Source organism: Pelodiscus sinensis, chromosome 23 (assembly GCF_049634645.1).
Source record: "Pelodiscus sinensis isolate JC-2024 chromosome 23, ASM4963464v1, whole genome shotgun sequence".
Classification (NCBI taxonomy): Eukaryota; Metazoa; Chordata; order Testudines; family Trionychidae; genus Pelodiscus; species Pelodiscus sinensis.
The window spans coordinates 12,976,213-12,999,382 of NC_134733.1; the positions used below are offsets into that span (position 1 = coordinate 12,976,213).

The window sequence follows — 23,170 nt, forward strand, 5'->3', positions numbered from 1 at the left end:
CTAACTAACGTTAGTTTCTCATCCACATAGGATCCAAGCTCTGATCATCTATCGTTTTTATGACTGCAACTTCTCTCTGGCTCTAACAAATGCCGACTTGCCCTGCTCACATCCATTCAGCATGCTGTCACCAAGATCTTTTTCCTAGGCCCTCACTTTGACCACAGCACTCTCTCTGGATCCCTGTACTCCTCCATTGCATCAAATAGAAGCCGTTTGTCTTCGCTTTTAAGGCCCTTCACAGTCAACCCCCTCCCTCCCTGCCCTCTCTCGTTTGGCACCGAGCTGTTGATGCTCATCTCCAATCCACCCATGATGCCAGCTGTCCCTGCCCTCTTGTTACATTTTCAAACAGGCACCTTTGTGCTTTCTCCCTTGCTGCCCCACATGCTTGAGAGGTGCTCTCAGTCCAAAGCTGCAATGCTATCCAATTATTCACTTTCAAATCCCTCCTTGACTCTCTCCTTTGCCATGATACCAACAGAAAAATCAACAGCAGCAACACTGACTGTTGGTGTGCCTATTGTGGTGATGAATACTGTCTCACTGTTCACTTTTGCACCCTCATCTACCCACATCCATCTGCTGTCTCGTCTTATGCTTCAATTGTAAGCTCCTTCGGGTAGGGACTTTTTGTTACAGCACCCAGTGTGGTACTGGTCCATGGCTAGGGCACTGAGGTACTCTGGTAATAAAAATCCATACATAATTATTAAAAGGGCTGTCAAGCGATTAAAAAAATTAATTGAAATTAATCACACTGTTCAACAATAATAAGAATACTATCTATTTAAATATTTTTGATGTTTTCTACATCTTCAAATATATTGATTTCAATTACAACACAAAATACAAAGCGTATAGTGCTGATCCAAGGCTCTGCATAGTGCTGCCCCTTTGAAACGCCACTGGGAGCCCGGGGTCAGCTGTACAGCGCTGCCTCTTTGAAACACTGCTGCAGCATTTCAAAGGGGCAGCACTGCACACACAAAACGCCTGTGATTAACGTGCATTAATTTTTTCCACGCGTTAATTTTGCCCTGCGTTAATCACAGACATAAACGCGTGTTAACTGACAGCCCTAATTATTAAATCTATGCTAATTTCCTCAAATCCTCATTTACGTTTTCTACTCCATTTTAGTCCATTTAGCCAATCATTTTTTGAAACTTACTTTGACTCAAAATAAATTCAAGGAAAGGAGGTGATGTGGAAATCCTATTTATCTAACCCAGTTTATATTCTATACATCAATCATTTATAGTCTACTGGTGAATTCACTGCATTCCTTCACTACTACTGTTTGTCATTCTTTTGTTGTTTATATAGAATCCTATCTGCAATAATGTCTCCCTGGTGCCTTTGATTTAAAAATCTAAGCACTTGACAATTAATCCCCTTTATTTACCTACTTCGTAGGTTGCTAATCAAACACAAACTACAAAACGGAGGCAGAGCGACCAACTCAATTTGCCACGGATGATAGAGCAAGAACTAAATCAGGAGTCCGGAACGCCAGTAGTTTGTTCCAAACTCTAGGTAATGTTCCCTCTGCCTTGCTACCAGAAGAGCTGATGCTATTCATTGCTTGCTCAGTATCTTCTAATGTCAAAAAATTCCAATGAGGAACATCAGTGTGCTTACTATGGAGTCTCATGAGAGAGCCACACAGAGTGGATTTGATATTGTATTGACTGATGTCTCAGTCCTGCAGATCAAACCCTTCACTGAAATCAAAGGGAATTTTATCTTCAGAAAGACCACAAGCTCAGGCCCAAGGCATTCACTTCTTCCCTTTGGTTTAAATCTCTCTCATATACAGGAACTCTTGTCTCCCAAGCGGAGACTTTACATTGCCCACACAAACACAGACAGCCATTAGAGGCTCATGGGGAAAAGTAATGGGAAGCAGAGCTCTGTTAATGTAATCTGGATGGGAGCTAACCTTGTTTGTGTATATGGCTAATGGGGGAAGGAGCTGTCAGATAGAAAAGAAGTCCATATGCATGGTGATACCAGGCTGTTGTATTATAGGGCTTCCTGAACCAGAATAAATAGGAAGAAGACTATCAAACTACAGTAATACACAAATATAGGTGAAATACCAGATCCCTGAATCTAACCTCAAGCACATGCAGGGGAAATGTGGCCATCAGGGAATTGTTTAGAAAAAGAAGTCTAAAGCCAAACATCATGCACCATCCTGGAACTGAAACACTGTCAACGGGTTTGAGAGAGGAGGCAGAGGGAATATCTTGGAGATGTTAAAGAAAACAGCAGAACAGCAAGGAAAATTAGCTGTTGAGAGGGAACCAAGAGTCTTGTCTGGATAGAAAGATTTTTGGGTGCCACAGCCTAATAGATGTGTTCAAAGTGAAGTGATAGAGTTGTCACTGTTACTTTAGGACACGTCTATCAGAAGGCAGTATAGATTAGTGGTTACAACAGGGGCTTGGACAATCAGGTTCTACTCCCAGCTCAGACACTGTACAGGCTAAGTCCACACAGCTTCCCTCTTCCAGAAAAGCCTATGCAAATGAAGTGAGGATTAGCATATTGCTGTGCTTCATTTGCATAATTAATTAGGAGCCGTTTTTGCACAAGAGCCGTTCTTCCTCGTTTTTTCACGAAGAATGGCTCTTGCGCAAAAGGGGGTCTTTGCGCAAAAAGTTGCTGGGTAGATGGCGCCTTTTTGTGCAAAAACCTCTTGTGCAAAAACGGCTCCTAATTAATTATGCAAATGAAGCACAGCAATATGCTAATCCATGCTTCATTTGCATAGGCTTTTGCAGAAGAGGGAAGCTGTGTAGACATAGCCTCACTGTGTGACCATGGGTAAGGAACTTATTTAACTCCTCTGTGTATTGGTTTCCCCAGAAATTACACAATCTACCACACAGGGATGCTGCAAGTCTTAGCTGTTTGTAAAGCACTTTGGGGATTCTTGAATGAAAGGCACAAGGGAAGTGAAAGGTATTATTAATCCTGCTCCACTAAGCTCAATTTGGAGTGTGGTGGAGCTGATGCTGAATTAAAGCATCCAATTAGAGAGATGATTTTTCTGAAATAAATCTTCCGGTTTCTGTCTGGGCCACTGGTAAAGCCAGAAAACCAACATATCTGACTGGTGAAAGGAAAAAAGCCTCCACATATTTCTAACTATACCATGCAGGACTCAACAGCTTTTGGTTTGGGTTCCTGCCAGATACACACATATACACACAAGGGAGCTACACAGTTTGTAAAAGACCTTCTACCTTATATCCCACTGAACCCCATAATTCAAACTAAGAACACAATAGGCAGCATCTCTGTTGCCATTAACAACTGGGTTTTGCAGCGCAGCTCTCCTCTCAAACCCGGTAAGGCTTAGGCCTCAATGGGAGTGCCGTGTCCAGTTCTGGGCACCACTTCTCGGGAAAGACGTGGATAAACTGGAGAGGGTCCAGAGAAGAGCAAGAAAAATTATTAAAGGTTTAGAAAAAATGATCTATGAGGGAAGACTGAAAGAATTGGATCTGTTTAGTTTGGAAAAGAGCAGACAGAGGGAACATGATAGCGGCTTTCAAGTACCTAAAAGGGTGTTACAAGGAGGAGGGAGAAAAATTATTCTCCTAACATCTGATGATAGGGTTACCAGATGGTTTCAAAAAAATACCGGACACATTTGATCTCAGATGGGGGTGGGGATCAGCAGGGAGGGGAGCGGGGCTGGCCAGGGGAGATCGGGGAGGGGGGACGGGGAGAATGGCTAGCAAGAAGCAGGGCTGGCCAGGAGGGGATGGGGGAGCGGGGCTGGCCAGAGGAGATCAGGGGAAGGAACCAGCTGGCGGGAAGCAGGGCTGCTGGGAGGGGGCTAGGGGAAGCAGGGCTGGCTGGGAGGACGGTGGGGGGGAACTAGCTGGCAGAGAGCGGGGCTGGCCGGGGCAGATTGGGGAGAGGAACCTGCTAGAGGGAAGCAGGACTGGCCAGGAGAGGGCCGGGGGGAGTGGGGAGAGGGGCTGGCCCAGACACACGCAGATCCCGAGGTGCTGCCCGTCCCGTGCACAGTCCCAGCGGGGCTCACGGGTGAGTCCAGCCCTGGGGATTCCATCCTGGCCTGGCCCGGCCCTGCCCCTACCCCCCTCCTCTCTACTGTGTAGTTGCGTACTGCCTGGCTGGTAGACACGTTCACGCAGTGTGAGCACATCTATATACTCTATATACTGATACTCAAGATAATAATAAAACTTACTTAATTAGAAAATGCCGGACATTTATATGTCCAGTATTTTCTCAATTTGTTTCCTGGACAGAAATACCAGACTGTCTCAAATACCGGATTGTCTGGTTCACAACCGGTCACCTGGCTACCCTATCTGAGGACAGGACAAGAAACAATGGGCTTAAACTTCAGCAAGGAAGATTTAGTTTGGACATTAGGAAAAACATCCTACCTATGGTTAAGCACTGAAATAAACTGTCTAGGGAGGCTATGGAATCTCCATCATTGGAGATTGTTAAGAGCAGGTCATTTAAACATCTATCAGGGATGGTCTAGAACAGTGCTTCTCAACCTTTTTTTTTTTTTTAATAAAGTACCCCTTTTTCAAAAAAAAAATTTAAGTACCCCCAGTACCTACAGTTTTCAGACACACATTTTTTCTACCATTGCAGCACATTTGTTTAAACAACTTAATCATAGCCAGGCTGGTAGTAAAATTTTTGGGTGTAAAAAGTACAAAGATAATAAAGCGCTGTAAAACTTAAAACAAAAATTCAGTTTTCTCCAAATTTCAGTTGTGTTGACGTACCTCCCAGACTTCTCTCGAGTACCCCTAAGGGTACTCATACCACTGGTCTAGAATGATGGTGCTTGGTCCTGCCGTGAGGACAGGGGACTAGACTTGATGACCTCTCGAGGCTATTCTATGATGGCTATAGTTGGCCAGCAGCAAAAATCAGTGGGCCACTTCTAATAGTTGCAGGCAATCTGCAGGATGATAAACGTGGAAGCGTCGGGGAAAAAAGGAAGAAGAGGCTAACGTCTTAACGGGACAAGCTCCTTCTAGCTAGTGGTGCAGAACAGGAATCTGAGAGCAGAGGGCCATTTAGGAATCAGCCTCATTCTGTCCTCATTCACCAAAAGAAAAGTCACTTCAGCATAGTGCACTGCGAGGCTAGACGGGGTATAAAATTGAGAGGGGATATGACAGGAAATTCTTAGGGCTCCTCTGTTAGAGGAGAACATTTTCCAAGCACTAAACTATTGATATTTCATCAGACTTTTCACGAGAATAAGAGTATCTCCTGGTGGCATCAATATACACAAGGCTTTACAGGATACAGCAAATATTTATACTGGATCTTGCATATAACACGCCACCACTGGGAGTTCAGCACCTAAGAAGCTACAAAACACTGGAAAACTAATGTACAATGAAGCCTGATCATCACACAAAGAATAGATTAAACTGAGGTTTGACTATACTAAACAAGAGCTGTACAACAGCTGAATTGCAACACGGCAATATGTAGAGCTATAAATTAGGAAGCTTGGAGGGACTGGGATGTGGAAAGGTTAAAAAGACTAAAGCGCAAGGTACCAATACATATACATGAAGGATGAAGACAACAGGAAAAGAAAGGGATTTAGCATATAATTCAAAAGTTGTAACAAGGAATAATGGCAAGAAGATGGGAATAGTTAGGCTGAGTATCAGGAAAAAATGCCTAAGGCCAAGGCCATATCTATTGACTTGTAGAACAGTCTCCCAAAGCAAGTGGCAGAAGTCCCAATGCTTGAAAAATGAAGGTTGAAAATAGCTGCTCAGGATACTGGAGATACTTAAAAGTTGGGTGTACCAATTCCCCTGAAATTTGCTTGTGCTAGATCTCACACCAGGACAGAAGTTGGGGTGGGAGAGTTTAGAAGATAATTTTATTTCCTATATTGATAATGTTCCCTCACACTAGGAAAACCAAAATTTCTTAATATCCTAGTAACCTGATAAAATTTCTGAAAATCAAAATAGTGGCTTACAATATTTGAATTGCAGTAGCACCTAAAGCCCCAAGATTGAGGTCCTGTTATAGGAGGACCTATACAAGACACACAGGAAGACACTGCCTCCAAAAAGCTTGCAAACTAATTACAAGGCAAGATTAAGGCTGGGCAGGTTGCATAAATCAAGAGGGGGGAACAATGAGGATTTTATAGCAATTGGGAGTTGTCTGCATCCTTTAACCATTTACTTCCAGATTTCTTAATGTTCTGAAGTGGTGGAATTTTTGTAAAGGCTGCTAGAAAGTTCTTTAATCTAACAGACAAAAGCATATCAAGATCCTATGACTGGAGATTGAAGCTTCACAAAATTAAACCAGAAATAAGGCCCAAATTGTTAACAGGGAGGAACCACTGGGACAATTTACCAAGCAATGAAATGGATTCTCCATTAGGGATGTGAATGACTAGTTGACTATCCTATAAGCAAATGCTTATCGGATAGTCAAGTCGACTAGTCACTTCCCCTGCCTCCCCTTGCTGCCTCTATCAGAAAGATGCAGCAAGGTGGAGGGAAGAGGAGGGGGTATGTCACAGCAGCAGCGCTGCATGAAGCCTGGGGCCAAACCCCAAGCTCCATGTGATGCTGCTGCTTTGAAACACCATGTGTAGCCTGGAGCCAGATGAGGTGTCCCGAGGCTGCATGCAGCATTTCGAAGTGGCAGCACTGCATGGAACCCGGGGTCAGCAGGAGAGTCCCCATCTAATTCTGGGTTCCATGGGGCACTGCCACTTTGAAATGCTCTGAGGAGCCTAATGCCAGGTCAGTGGGAGAGACCCCAGCTGATCCTGGGCTCCATGTGGCACTGCCGCTTTGAAATGCCATGGGGAGCACAGGGCCAGCGGAGGACTGCCCCACTGGCCCTGGGCTCCCTGCAGCACTTTTGCCTTTGAAATGTAGCAACAGCCTTAGGGATGTTGCCACACTTCAAAGGCGGAGGCGCCCTACTGACTAATCGAATAGTCAATGCAAATTGCATCGACTATTCGATTAGTCAATTACTCAAAATATCCCTTTTCTCCATCATTTGAAGTCTTTAGATCAAGCCAGGATACCTTTCTGAAAGACACTCTTTAAACCAGGGGCAGGGAATCATTTTTAGGTCAGGGAACGCTCACCCACAGAAAAATTAATTGGGGGCCACACACAAGTGAGAAACCTCTGATTCAGAAAGGGTTGCTGCTGGAGCAGCCTCTGTCCACGGTGGACCCTGGCTCGCTGCGGACAGAGACTGCTCTGAGGGACGCAGAGCAGCCTCGCTCTGTGGGGAGCTTGGACTCCCCACGGACAGGGGCTGCTGCCACCCCGCACTGCTGTCTCTGATACAGAGGCAGCAGTGCAGGGCATCAGGCAGCTGGTCTGCACGGGGAGCTGGTTTTTAAACTGGCTCCTCTTGCAGACTGTTTCCCACCTGGCACCCTGCACTGCTGCCTCTGATACAGAGGCAGCAGTGCGGGCTAGCAGGGGGCTCCCTGAGAGTGGGGCTGGAGCTCACTGACTGCTGGCCCTACCCCTAGGGACTACAGAATAGTTGAGTAACGGATAAGAATTCATGCAGTTACTCAACTATTCAATTATCTGATATCAAACATCCCTACTAATTACAATGTATCCTTTCTGGGTTTAAGATCTATTAGATTTTGGGAGAGTGATGACTATACGCCATTGTAAGGGGAGGGTGTATCTGAAAGGACCTTCTTCTCTAGTTTGCATACATTTAAAGGACAGAAAAGAGCTGTGAATGGTCTAGAAGGGGGAGCAGAAAGAAATCATATGACATATAAGAAATGGACCCAAAAACTTAACATTGGGAAGCGAAACATGTCTGGTCCCTCTAGCCCTTCCTCTTCAATGATAACTTCCTCCCCCTCTCCCCCTCACCATTACAAAAATATAATTTATATAATGTACTTCCCTCCAAAACACTTGCTATAAAAAGCATTGTTCCTTTTTTGTTTTGTTTATTTGTTTCTGAAGAGTATGACAACCAACTGTAAGACTCATTGTTAAGCAAATATTGAACTTGGGTATCAAACAGTTTAGCTTATCTAAACAGAATGCCTCTTTTAGGGGCAAACTCTTCCAATTGTTTCAACAATTATTGTAGCAAAACCCACTAACTATTAAATCCCAACAAGACCAGTCTAAAACAATCACTACAGTCAAAATTGTTCAGACACAAAATGATACAAGGCCTCATGAGTGTTTTATCTCTCACAACAAACGCACCTCCCAATCTTTTAGGAGGCTTTGGAAACAAACTCCCTTCATAATATCAGAAAACACAAAAACAATTCAACACAACACTGAGACTCCAAGGCAGTCAAAGGAAGTAGGAGGATCTTGCTGGAGAATGTTATGTCATATCCTAGAACCTGTCTTGCTACATTAGATGCAATAAATCATAACAAACATGCAGGGGCATAAAAAAGTCACACGGCAAGAATATTAAATGGCTACTCTAGGAGATGGAGAGAAGCAGATTTTAAATTAGAGCCCGACTTTAATCCCAGGTTGTCTTGTTCATTTTTCGAGCCAGGGGTCGCAAAGGCATCTTAACAACTGACACTTGGCAAGCTGCGTGTTCTAGGCAGTGTTATTGAATTCTTGATGGGGTGAGACATCTTGTAGTGACCCACTACAGCGGGGAGGCTGCCTACGGTGAAAATGAAATATTCACTGCGACCCCCAGCAAAAGAGGATCTGGCACGAAGCAGCCAAAGAAGGGGGGGTTGCCTCAGCGCACAGCTTCTGAACGGAGCATCAGAAAAGGGGAGCAGACAACAGGAGCGAAGGGCGGCTCTGGGGAAGACAGCGACAGTGGCAGCTTTGCCCGCTAGAGTGGGAGGTGGATCCCACCACGGCGAGAGGCGCCTGGCTGGGGGGAGGGAGGTTGCGTAGAGGCGGGCGGCTCGGTTAATGGGGTACAAGGAAGAGGGGGCATTTCCCTCTTGGGGCGCGCTCCCCTCTCCCGCACGGGTCTGGCTGCGCCCCTCGGGGGGGCCCTTTCCCCAACTCTCCCGCCGCTGACCTGCCAAACCCGGCTCCGGGGTCCATTCCTGGCCGGACTCCTGCTCTCCCCGCGCGACATGGACCTAGTCTCGGAGACTCGTTCGCAGCCGACGCGGCTGCAGCCGCCTTCCCCGTCCGGGAGGGGGAGCGAGGGGCCGGTCCCCAGCGCGCAGCTCCGCCCAGGGATGTCGCTGCGGGAGGGAGCAGCTGCAAAGAGCCGGTCTGGCGGCAGGGAGCGTCTGCAAAGTGCTGCAGGAGGAAAGGAGGCCCCGGCAAAGCCCCCAGCTGTGGGCAGGACTAGGCAGCACTTGAAAGACTCCCAAGATGGTTTATTAGGGGATGAGCTTTCGTGGGCCAGACCCACTTCCTCAGATCCAATAGTGGGTCTGGCCCACGAAAGCTCATCCCCTAATAAACCATCTTGTTAGTCTTGCAAGTGCTGCCTAGTCCTGTCTTTTGTTTCAGCAAGGCCAGACTAACAGGGCTACATCTCTACTACCCGGCTCTGGGGGCAAAGCCAAGCGGCTACAGTGAACCGTAGCCAAAGCCTGGGCAAATCCAGCTGCGCCCAAGCCAGCTCTGCCCCTTTTCCGGGAAAGCTTATGCTCTCCTGCATTGCTTATTCTTTAACAAGGGTGGGCAAGAGAGCCTCCCCGGGCCGGATCTGGCCCACAGATGCCCTGCCACTCCCCTGCTCCCAGGCCTTCAGGGCCTCCTCCCCCACCAGGGACGGGAGGCGCTTTGAGTGAACAGCTGAACAGTTGGGGGGGCAGGGAATGAGATATTTCATGGGCTCCCCCATCCCAGGCCCTGATTGACCTGGTGGGGGGGGGGGGTGCGCAAAATCTCCCCCCACCCCCAGGGGGAGCAGGTGCCAAGAGGGAACTGACAGCTGTTCAGAAAAGCTCAGGATTCTCTCTGGAGGGGGGCTGGAGCAAAGACTTCATGCACTCCCCCATACTCAGGCCAATCAGTGTCTGTGGGCAGGAGAGCATAGAAGTGTCCTGGGTCTGCCCGTTCCAGGGCAGCCCCGGCCACTTTACAAATTTTTTAAGTGCCCCCCCCTTCTAAAATTATGACCCACCCTTGGTCTTCAAGATGCCTCTGGACTCCTTGTTAATATCTAGACTGATTTTGACCTGAGCAAGGAATTCTCAGAGGCAAAAAGTACTCCCAGACTTCCCCACCTTCTTATTAATCTTAGGCTATGTCTACACTTGTGGCTTCTTGTGCGAGAAATATGCAAATGAGGCTAAGCGTGGAATATTGCCAAGCATCATTTGCATACCTAATGAGCCACCATTTTTGCAGAAGAGGCTCTTGTGCCAGAAGGAGCTGTCTACACTGCCCCTTCTTGTGCAAGAAAAACCCTCTTGTGCAATGCTGTTATTCCTGAAAATAATTGGCAAGAGCCTCTTCTGCAAAAATGGCGGGTCATTAGGTATGCAAATGAGGCTCAGCGATATTCCATGCTTAGCCTCATTTGTATTTCTCATGCAAGAAGCCACAAGTTTAGACATAGCCTTAGAGGGGAAGCTAGTCTGTAACTTTAAAAAAATGAGTAGTCCTGTAGCACCTTAGAGACTAACAAATATATATAGATATAGATATTAGTATCATGAGCTTTTGTGGAAAAAATCCACTTCCAGAGATGAGCAGAGTGGAGAATAAAGGGGGAACCTCACAATTTATAACAGAAAAAGAAGGGAGAGCGGGAAAAAATACTTGTCAATTGTAGTGCCTGTGCTAACGAGGCTAAGTGAGTGGGCTGGAATTGTCTCATACTTAGCTTTTGATGCCAATTGGGTATCGAATATAATGTTCCATCCAGTTCAGCTCATCCACCCTCTTATTGTTGCTGTGAGGCTTACAATATTGATGCCACGATAGCTCTGTAAAACTCTACAGGTGCTTCTAGACTGGCAAGATTTTGCGCAAAAGTGGCTGCTTTTGCGCAAAAACTTGCCAGCTGTCTACACTGACCGCTTGAATTTGCGCAAGAGCACTGACTTTGTAATATACAAAATCAGTGCTTCTTGCACGAATACTTACACGCTCCCGCTCAGGGATAAGCCCTCTTGTGCAAGAATACTTGTGCAAGAGGACCAGTGTAGACAGGCACCTTAATATTTGCACAAGAAAGCCCGATGGCTAAAATGGTCATCAGAGCTTTCTTGCACAAAAGCGCGTCTAGATTGGCATGGATGCTTTTGCGCAAAAGCATGTTTTGTGCAAAAGCATCCTTGCCAATCTAGACGCTCTTTTGTGGAAATACTTTTAACGGAAAAACTTTTCCATTAAAAGTATTTCCACAAAATCATGCCAGTCTAGACGTAGCCTACCTGTCTATATCTGTTACTATTGCAACTTCTACCAGGACTGGGGCCCTGGCCTGCCAGGTGCTCAAACAAACCCAGAGCGAGGGAGAACCAGGCCCTATCTTTCCATTAGCTTGCAGCCTAATTGAAAGCAAGTGAGACAAACAACAAAAAAGAACGGGAGAAATTATTTTGAAGGGCAAGTAAAACATCATTAATTTTTTCCATCCTCGTCATTGTGACGGTTAAAGGAGGAGATTTTGTCCCATGCACACTTGCAAGCTTATACTAGAAAGCGAGAGGAATGACTGGAGAGTACGTCTGAGCTTTCCAAGGCCTGAATGTGAGACACAATGTAGCACTAACATCAGAATCTCTCTCTCTCTCTCTCTCTCTCTCTCTCTCTCTCTCACACACACACACACACACAAAATTATTCACACAGGAAACAAACTGATATGGGATTCATTCCTCTACTGAAAATAGCTTTCTACAATCTCAATTGCGCAATTTAGTGTTTCTAATGCCAGTCATTTTCAACATTAAATGTGAGGGGATGCTAACTCTGTGTGGAAAGTAGGTAACTCAAATGAGTGCCATCCATCAAAATGAGATGCATTTGAGAGCTTTGTGGTAGACAGGTACTCCAGCTACTGTTTCATAACAGCTCATTGCATTTAGTCAGTGCCTTTTGTTCAAGGATCTCTAAGTATAAACAGAATGAATCAAACCCCAGAACACCCCCCGTGAAGTTCTCATGAGCCCCATTTTACAGATGGGGAAAGAGAGGTACAAGAGTCTGTAACCTGGCTAAGTTGTAACAGAGAGTTAGTGACTCAAAGGAGAGATTTTCAAATGAACACATGGCATTTAGACGGCTAACTCTGACTGAAAAGTAATGGGAGTTAGACACCTAACTACCATGAGTGCATTTGAAAATCTTCCCCCTCCTTCCAGTTTAAAAATACACATATGATGCATTGGGTGTTAAATAATAACTAGCAATAATAAAACCCATGTTTCCTGATTCCTATTTCCTTATTTAGTTCCCAAATGACCTACCTCTTTCTCCTCCTCTTTTTATTGTTTGTTTTTATTTGTGATACAATAGACAGAGTAAGAAGAGAATATATTTTAAGTTATACATGTAAGTGCATTATCCCAATCTCACTTATCGGCTCTTGTGATTTTACCATGAATCTCAATATACTTGATGTTTTTCTTGAAGCCCCAGATTCCTGCAAGTGTGTGACTGAGCAAGAATCTCCAATTGTTTTTAATCTAATCTCTTTTAACATTTAGGGCTGGCAATACTGCAGCCTTAGCATAAGAACAAAACGTTACTATCAATCAGAAAAGTTAGATGGAACATCTTGTCTTTAATGTTGTTTAAATCCAAATGTCACATTTTTATTCTGAATCTTTTAAGATTCTGAGCCTCTCATTTGTAAACTGTTGGCCCTAACGTGTTCAGATATTGTTAACAGACTTTACGGGAATTCTGGTTTCTCTTCTCCTTTTTGATAACAGCCCTTCTATTAATTATTTTTGCTTATTACATGTGCAGTGGGAGATGGCACCAACATGGGGTTGGGGCAGCACATGATAAGAACAAAACACTTGCCTATATGACACTGGACAAAGAAAAATATGTAGGCTGTGGGAGAGAGAGAAGTTGAAAAAAAAATTGTTACAGTCCCACAATTCTAAGAACTTGAGAACTCCAGGACGGAGAAAGAAAGGAGAGGCAAATTTTGGTTCGCGCTATATTCTGTATAACTCCAGTGATTGAAGAGTTAATTCTTTCATAGAGATCAAAAGAATCCTTAGGGCTTCAGAAAAAACAAAGACAACATGGTTCGTTGCCCCAGAGAATGTACAAGCTAAATTTTATAGTAAGTGAGGGTAACATATCAGTAGGAAGGGGATGTGATGTGAAAGGATCATGTTGTTACTTTGTGTATACACCCAGTCTGAGCCAAGTCCATGTAGCTACTTTGTTCTTGTTTATTTGAAATCCCTGAAAAACAGACATTCTTGCAACTACTGTTCAAGCCTACACCTGTGTGTGATTAACTGATTGTTCTGGAGATTGAGTGGGCATGGTAGTTTCTAAACTGGGGACAACATGTATTTTATAAGCACATAGCCACAAGCGAGAACATTACCAGCAAACCAAAAAGACCCACCTTTTTTTACAAGCAACATTAAAGACACAATTTGTTTGCCTGATCGGTTTACTTTTATGATAGAAGAAGCTACTGGTGTGGGCCAGGAAGCAAGTATCAATGAAAACCCTCCAACTCATGCTGTTGTTCGCCCATATTGCAAGATACCTTGCCTTGAGTCCTTCTGGTGTAAAACAAGGTCCAGAGCTCAGTGTTCCCACATACAGAAAATAAAAGACAGAACTTGTGTAGGATCATGGGCTGTGCGGCATGATCACCAAAGTCAGATTGAGAGGAATATTTTCAAGTCAAGAGACACCTATCTTGTGACCACATGTATATTACATCCTCCTCTTTGAATTCGTTCTCCTCTTCCACCAAACCCAGGCCATTCCTTTCGTCTTACCATTCAAGGCGTTTTACAGTTCCGCCCCCCTAGTCTTATCTGCCCCCCCGATTAGTCTCTTTGTCCCCTAGCCTTTCTGTTCCAAACGATGATGCCAGTCATACCCACCAGTTTGTCTGCTTTTCCCACAACACGCCATAGGCACGGAACATGTTCTTTTAATGGAGCCATACAGCCATGGGTAGCATGTGAACCACCAGGTTGGGGGAGGCTAGCGCCCAACCCAACTCCGTCTGAAACTGAGATCTAGAGCCTTGCAAATCTACAAATATCCGCTTTATACCCGAGGGTATCTGCATCCGCAGATGTGGATGCGGATGCAGATATCCATGACTCATTTTTGCGGCTATGGATGTGGATACAAATTTTTGTATCCATACAGGACTCTACTCAGATCCCTGCACTGCAGTCGATGGCCCCCACTCCATGCTAGTGCCCTCAGCCCTGCCAGTCCCAGAGCACTGGAGGTGGGGAGGCAAGGCAGCACGGCTCCAGCCTCCTCAGTCCAGACTGCCAAAGGACAGGTGGCACAACTGGAGCCACGGCCATCGTGCAGCAGGAGCTGCAGAACAGGAAACAGGAGGGTGCCCTGCTGGGTGTGGAGCATGGGCCAGACCCCACCTGACCACTTCAGGAGGCAAAGCCTTCCCTGCCTATGATACCCACTGCCAGTGTTTCCTGTAAGCTGTGCGGTTTTGCAGCAGCTCAGGAGAGATTCCAGTGCTTCCCAGCTGATCAGCAGAGTGCCCACAGATAGATTTGTGTTTCTCCTAGTGGTGCACATTCACACATCCTTTGGTGCACATAATAAAATGTATTCCGCACATGGATGGGGGAAAAAAAATCCACATAAAGCTGGAAAAGATTAGAGGGAACATTGCCCACCACCCATGCATAGAACTGCTAACCTGCCCTCCTTTAAATCCCTTCTCAAGACCAATTTCTGCTGCTAAGCCGACAATAAACTAATCCAGTTTTAAAGGTTAAACAAAGTAGGCAGGCAGGGGACAGCTGCAGAACATTATTATAACCCAGCACCAGGAACCGATAGCAAGTGTATTCACAGCTGCACATAGGGAGAGAAATTACATATGGGCTCCAAAGACCCAACCTCCAAACGGCTTTATAATAGTATCACATATAATTTTATTTATAACCTCTACCCACAACTGCCAGTGTTAAAGCTTCAATAGCCAGGAAAAAAAGAAAAAGAAAAAAAAGCCATGTTTAATTTCACCACAAAGCAAACAGGAAGCCCGAGTACTTTTTGGAGAATTGCTACTATTTTCCTCATGTGGTTAGCACCATGAAACAGGCAGGCAACCGCATTTTGCACCAGTCATACATGTCCAATGTTTCTGCAAAGGTAGCTGGATCCTGCTGTAATTAAAGCGCTATGGAAGAACTCGGCAATCAATAAAGCATTATTATTATTGAAGTCAAAAGGGTAGTTTTGCCACTGGATTCGTAGCAGGATCAGGGCTTGCGTAGGGTGAGCAGGTGGTCAAACTAGATGATCATGATGGTCCTTTAAAGTCTGGGTATGTCTATGCTACAAGGGTATTTCAAAATAAGTTATTTTGGAAGAATATCTTTGGAAAGAGCTATTTCAAAATAGCACGTCCATACTGCAGGGAAGTCTCAACATTAGTCTGAGGTAAGCTCCCCTAATGTGGATGTGCTACCTCGATTTGGAGCCCCAGGAAGCACTGGGGAGTAGTTTGAATGGCGCTGGGGAGGAGCTATTTCAAAATAGCAACAGTGGAGCATCCACACTACCACTAAGTTGAAATGGCAGTTTTGGAATAGGTGTTATTCCTCATGAAATGAGGGTTTATTATTTCAAAATAAGAAGCCCGTTATTTCAAAATAATTTTGAAATAATGGGTTTGCTGTGTAGATGCTCGCCTTGTTATTTCAAAATAACATGAATGCAGTCTGGAAGTCACAGACCCATCCACTGTCTTGGCAACTTCAGAGCTCACCTCTTACCATACAAACACACCGAAGTTAAGGTTCTCTGAAGTACAGAGACTCTCATAGCCAGGCAATGGACAGGGCACCAGTACTGGTATTTTAAGATTTTATGACCATTATTCTTGACTCTTTTTCCATCTTAAAGACAAGTCAATGGGTTTTCCTGATACACTCCTGCCTTTTGCATTCATTCTTACTTTGGAGTCACCCTGTACTCTCTTCTGGGTTAGGGACGTGAACACAGAACAGAGCCTACGAGAGTTGCCTGAAAATTTTGGGAATGGCTTTAATGTGTTTTCTATAGCAGATGTTCGGGGATAAGGAATAGTTAGCACATCTGTGTAGCACAGTCTTCCTCAGACTGCTGTGAACATGCATTCTCACATCTACGGCTTCCCTATTCTCCTTTAAGCGCCTAAAATGCCACAGTAGAGCAATCCATCAAGGACTTTACTGACAGCTTCATACATAAACATTTTCAGACAGTCCCTACAGAAAGCAGGGAGGAAGTAGAGCTAATTGAATCCCACCTCCATCACCCAGACCAGACTAATGATATAGGGGGAAAAAAACTATTAAGGGATTGAACCAGAACCCAGAGCCAAACTCTCCTGAACTTTGGGGATGTTCAGATCAGGCTCCAAAATTTGAAATTCAAGCCCATTGTTATTATGGCTATCACATCAACAGCATGGTAGCACACCAGAATAAAGGCTCATTGGCTGATTATAAACCCCGAAGCAAGACACTTACCAACCACCTACCAAAAGCTGCTGGTTTTACAAGTTAACCTTTTCACAGGTGAGAGTGTCCAGAATTGCACTACACAGATGTGCAAACACCCCCCGCCCAAATTCCAAAGCAATTAAATTCTGCACTTTGTCTAATATAGGCACAATAACAGATCGAACTTATCTGGCAAGATTCAGATTAATCTGTGACCAATCCAAGTCTGTTTGATAGTGACAGATATACATTTTGCTGCATGTGATAATTTTGTATTGTATTAATAAAAATACCTAACATGTTTCCTTTGCAAAATATTCTCAAAATCATAGCTCTCAAAATATTATAAAATCATTGTAATTTTTTCTTCCTACCTCTTTTTTTTAAATAGAGAGGGAAATTAAGGCACAAAGAAATGACTTGCCCAAACTCATAGAGACAAACAGCAAAAGAGTAAGTTATAGAACCAGGTCTTGCAAGTCCCAGTTGGGTACTCAGTCACAGAGTTAAAGTGCTTGTTTTGTTTTACTGTGGTATAAATCCCTTGTACAGGGAGCAGTGGTGAAATTAAAGGAAACCTAACCAAACTACTAATAGATTCAAGGAGGTGAGTAATTAAGGTCTTGAGAAGGCAATGGAATGAATGAACAAACGTGAATAACTGGAAGGAATTTGAAATGTGTTGGTCAATTATCACTTAAGGGATGCATTTGAGAACAATGAGAAAGAAGTTCAGTAGTCCTTAGGGCAGCAATAAGCAACCTAAGCTAGTGAGTGGGACCACATCAGTGGCTCTCCATGAGCTCAGTGGGCCGCAAGATTGTCCTAACCAAGAAAGTCTCCTAGGATAGAGTGATTTTGCTAACTGTGCTTGTGTACCTAGAATTTTCAGGGTGCCAATTGAAGCGAAGCATCACTTTGATTTGATGCCGAAGGAACGCACGGCTCTCAGAATCCATGTTGTGTACAATCAGCACACACCTCACTTCATGTGCCCTGGCTTTCTGTGTGTCACTTTTGTAATACCGATAGGAAAAAAACCTACATGTAATGAAACTAGCAGAATCTAGCAACCCTGAACATGGGCAATGGTAAACAAAATGTCTTGCAGGTGGCAAGCAGAAGTTTCATGCAGTCTCATCCCACAGGCATCCTTCAACTGAAACACGTGCTGAAACAAACAGGATATAGAAACGGCAGGAAGAAGGAAGGTAAGAAAAACACTTTCTCTGTCTCAAGAACCAGAATGGCACACTTTAATGTTTATTCCTAGGGGAAACACTGTTCAACACTGGATAGTGGACATGGAGGATTTAAAAAGACTACACAACTTACCCCAAAAATATTACTTGGAATACTTGGAAGATCTGTGATTTCATCAATGTGGATAGTTTCGCCACCCATGCAGATTGCAACTTTTCCACCCCATCCTGTTTTGTGCAATTCTCATCCATGTCCTTCCATGAATCGTCCATAAAGATCCACTCAATGTGCCGGAGGCCTTCCTCTTGTTCTTCTTACGTCTCGTGGATACCAATGAAGTATACGTGCTGTCCATCTGTTGTGTCTCAGTCTTGCTACATGGCCAGCCCATCTCCTTTTCTAATCATACATAACTCGGATGGTATTGTTGACACCGCTTCTTGTGTGCAGATCATCAATAGTAACAGGCTGTAGTAACTATGAACACAAAAATATTAATTAGAAGAAAAATAAGCGGCAAGGACTAATCTGAATTAGATGAAACAATTTACAAAACAGCTGAGATTTCTATCTTATTGATCACTGATGATAGCACAGGGCTTCTAAGTAAAAATGTCCCCCAAACTTATTGAGATTAGTAAAATGAGAAAGGAACCATCAGGCTATGGTTGATATCCTCTTTGTATGCACCTTTTAAAACCCTGTTGGTGAAACCAGCTCTGGGTGAGTGTGCCAAAGTAGAACATCAAATGAAAAAATAAGCTGACTTCTGCATTGATGTTACAGACAGTGGAACAGCACTCCAAAGCACAGAGTGGAATTTATTAGCCACATATTTAAAAAAGGGGAAGAAAAGCCACTGACCCAGTTCTGTTGATACAGAAGGCACTAACAGCATCTGGCATACAGTGTCAGTTATTCACTTCTAAACCAAAAGGCAAAACAGTTTAAAAACAAATCATTTTTTAAGAAAGCTAGTTTAACCTTTCCACAGAGGGAACAGGGAGTCAGGAGCTCATGGGTTCTAATCCCAGGACTGACACTGATTCTGTGACCTTAGGCAAGTCACTTTGTCTGTTTGTGCCTCAGTTTCCTCATGCAAAATAGGGATGAAACTACTTCCAAATCTTCCAGGACTTAATGTCTTAATGTCTATATTGTAAACTGAGATCCTCTAAGGGCAGTGCTGTCGAGATGAATACATTAGTATGTGAACATAGAAAATAATATTAAGTTCTTTATTCCTTTAAATATTGTACCAACCTCTTCCCCCACGTGTCAGGAACGCTTCTTACACACACACTTTTCTTTTGCTGAGGCTTTTTGAAGATGCGGTTGACAAGCATTAAACAGATGCTACAACTTTCCTTTCATTGGTTACAGCTTAAATTTTTGGGAGTATTTTTACAGAAAATAAGTGACCCGTAAAATCACAAATTTCCATCAGGTGCTACAACAGTTTGTTCAAATAAACCAAGGTATTTATTCTTAAAATTACTGTGGGGGTGTTATATAGCCCTTGTCTGATATTAAAAGTAATAAGGCATGTAAAAGTGGTTACCCAAATGTAAAGCGAAGGCTTTAGAGAAAGCTTGCCTTGTGTTTTAATACTTAAATTCCTCTTGGACCTCATAGCTCTGGAATTTGGCGGGGGTAGGGGGGACTTATTAATCGTTTCCATTAAGGCCCCAGACCTCTCAAGCTCCTTGTGTGGATGGACTCTGATATGCAGAGTCCTGTTAAACCCATGCAAGCGCAAGTGTCTGCCTACACAGGACTGCTTTCAGGATCAGGGCTTATGGAACTGGGAAAGATTGCTTGCAGTGGATGGTTACTTTTAAAAACATTTAAAGTTCAAGGTGTCTTATGCTGAATTTTTACAAGAAAGAACCACACCCACTATGTAACAAACTAAACCAGAAACTATGCACAGTGGCAAATGAATGGATAGGTGCTAGTGCCAAAAGTTACGAGAAGTTTTGAAGTTTTCCCACCACTTGAAAAGCCACTTATAAATCAGAAATAAGCACCAAAGGCCATTGCATGAGTCACTGATACTAAAGGGCCGAGGAAGAAGTGGTAGTTATGTGAAAAGACTTTCGTTTTTTTTTAAAAGTGTTTTGGCAAGACAAAAACTGTTAGTTTAGCTATTAAAAGGATGAAATTTCCATTGGTGAACTAGGGGACTTTCCACCCGAAAAATTCATGAAGAGGCACGTGTTTACACAGCAGCTGGGAAAACTGCAACTGTTGTCCCAGGGGGCAGTGGTGGGAGGAAAGGGAACCATCTTTGGTAGAAGAAAGATATTTTGTACTCAAACTTTGGTCCAAAAATAATTTTTTGAAAGATTTTAAGTTTATTAAACATATTGTTAAACATGATGGGTATGTTTCACAGAAGCATCGTTTAAGTGATAACGAGAGCAAGGAATTCACAAATATTACAACTATTACTACATGTTGTTTATAATGCATTAGGGCACAGTGGCTTTAAGCAGATCAGGGCCCCACGGTATTAGGCCCAAACATATATGGCTACATCTACACTGCAGCCTTTTGCTGGCAGAAAGTATGCTAATGAAGCGCTCATTAACATTTTCTGCGCTGTCATTTGCATATTCTCTGCCGATGCTTTTTGTGCAAGAGGTTTTTGTGCAAAAACAAGCACAAAAAAACCCTTTTGTGCAAGATCCCAAAGCATAAGGATCTTGCGCAAAAGGCTTTTTTTGCGCAAAACGGACCCATCTATGCTGCTTGTGTTTGCGCAAAAAGCATCGGCAGAGAATATGCAAATGACAGCGTAGCAAACGCTAATGAGCTCTTCATTAGCATGCTCTCTGCTAGCACAAAGCTGCAGTGTAGACGTAGCCATAGTGAATTACATTCCCTGTCTCAAAGAACTTTCCCCAGCTCTCTTCCCAACCCCTTCCTTGACTTTGGACAACTCACAAACTTAGCATAACATTTTGTGAGGTGGGAAGGACAATATAGTACTCACCCACTTCACTGCAGTGTTGAAAAGAAGATTGTTAATTTTTTAAAGTACTTTGCCCCTGTACCTATATGATTAGTTTGGACTGATAGAAATAACAAGATCTAACAGGTTATTTTTTTCTCCTCTTTCCATCTAAGGTACCTTCCCCGCTTTCTTTTTAGCCTAAACAAAATAGTTGCTGTATTTAGGGACAACTTTTCTGACATCCTGGTTGTAACAGCTATGTCACATCTGAAATAAATATTTAAAAACTGAGACTTTTCAGGTTTAGAAAAGAGGAGACTAAGAGGGGATATGATAGAGGTCTATAAAAGAAGAGACGGGGATGGGTGCATGTCTCCTGGCTGGGGGACAGACAGACAGACAAACAAAAACAGATAAACTCTGTAAAATACATAGTGGATAGCTGGTCCCTTTCTGCACCCTTGCCCCCTACTGGCCCAATGGGGTTATATCTGTCCCAGTCCTAATCTCTGGCCTCTGCTGCCTCCCCCATCCCCTGCCATGGTCATTCTACAGTATAACTCCCTCTTACCAGATCTCTTCCTTTACATTTTATGCAAAACAATTGAATTCCAGGTCCATTGTCTTGCAACAGCCAAACACCTTGCTTTCGGTTATGATAAGGGAAAGGTGTATACCAAATGTGGTGGTCCTAGTTTTTACCTTTTAGGAGGAGTTCTTCAACACATGGACTGACGGATGGACAGACAGACAGATGCACATTTCTAAAATATATAGTAAGAAGACATGCCCCATCTAATCCAGGGATTTCCCCTTCCAAAAGTTCCATTTGCCATCCTATCGCCACTCAAATCACTCCTTATAACTTGTTTCTTCCACAATGCCCACAAAAAGTGATTTAACATTTTTAAAAAAAATTCTAACTCTTTCTCCTCTGAGCTTTCCAGAGAGTCATATCGTTAGTCTCTGTCTTTTAGGCCCTTTCAGGGCTGTTCCCTACTGTGGCACTCTGAGTGCAAAAAATGAGGGCCTGCAAGGAACCTTAAATACCTTGCCTCTCGAGGCTCTGCTTACAAAAACTCCCCAGAGTCACAGATTTACCAACTTTGGGGGGTAGCTGCTACTATCAAGTGATTTAACCCTGAAAAACAGGAAGGAACACTTGAATTCCTTCCCCACAGGTATCCGAAGCTCTTATGCCCCAAGAGAGCTTGAAAAAAGAAGCAAAAAGCACAGAAAAACAAACTATGTCTCTGATAGCTGACCTCCAAGGCTAGGCAGACACACACAGACATCCTGTTACCTTCCAGGACACAAAAATCAAATCATCGCCTTAAAAAAAAAGATTATTTTTAAAACAAAACAGAAAGATATACTTGATAAAACATACTTGCTTGCTAGGTATTATAGAGCAACTAAGAAAAGAACAGATCAAAAACACAAAGAATCATAGTTCTTCAGGCTGTAACTTTAAAAGTATGGTGTGTGGGGGGAGGGGAGGTGTCAAATTCACACAGAGAAGTTTAACCAAACAACCAAAATAAAGAAAATACCCTGATCGTGACTAAATACACATTTTCTGTCTACTCATAATCCGTACTGATTGTACTTCAAGGCCCAGTTCACTCCTATTTCCAGTATTTCTTATAGGCATGGTAATTCTGATTACTGCATCTGCTTCCTCTAGCCCTTAACTAGAAAATGTTTTTCCACAAAGGGTGTGTCTAAACTACATGCCTCCGTCGACGGAGGCATGTAGATTAGACAGATCGGCAAAGGGAAATGAAGCCGCGATTTAAATAATCGCGGCTTCATTTAAATTTACATGGCTGCCGCGCTGAGCCGACAAACAGCTCATCAGCTGTTTGTCGGGTCAGCGCGCTAGTCTGGATGCCCCTGCGCTGACCTGAAAGCCCTTTATCGACCTCCCCGTTACGCCTCGTAGGATGAGGTTTACCGGGGAGGTCAATAAAGAGCTTTCATGTCGGCAGGGGAGCGTCCAGACTAGTGCGCTGAACCGACAAACAGCTGATCAGCTGTTTGTCGGCTCAGCGCAGCAGCCATGTAAATTTAAATGAAGCCGCGATTATTTAAATTGCGGCTTCATTTCCCTTTGCCAAACAAACAAATCTACATGGCTCCGTCGACGGAGCCATGTAGTTTAAACGTACCCAAAGAGAGCAGGCAAGGTATCTAAATACAATTCAGATTTCAGCACTGAATCCCACTGGTTCTTCTGGCTCTCCAACACCCTGACTAGCTGCCTGAGTTTAACCCTTTAATCAGAGGTGCTGGCTAGCACTCCTCCAATCCATCACAGGCCCAGATTTAGAAGAGTATTTATGCATATACTTCAC

The 23,170-nt window shown here is 43.8% G+C and overlaps 1 protein-coding gene across 2 annotated transcripts in view; it reads right to left on the reverse strand.

Annotated features, from left to right (window-relative positions):
* The window catches only part of PIK3CD (phosphatidylinositol-4,5-bisphosphate 3-kinase catalytic subunit delta), a 73,227-nt gene extending 54,906 nt beyond the window's left edge, over positions 1 to 18,321 (reverse strand). Inside the window, exon 1 of one of the 2 annotated variants that reach the window (XM_075906079.1) lies at positions 17,987 to 18,321. The gene's annotated coding sequence lies outside the window, so the exon portion shown is untranslated. Of the gene's footprint in view, positions 1 to 9,075; positions 9,235 to 17,986 lie in introns of those variants that run through there. The other variant, XM_075906078.1, reaches the window with a different exon arrangement.
* Positions 18,322 to 23,170: the final 4,849 nt, after the last annotated feature.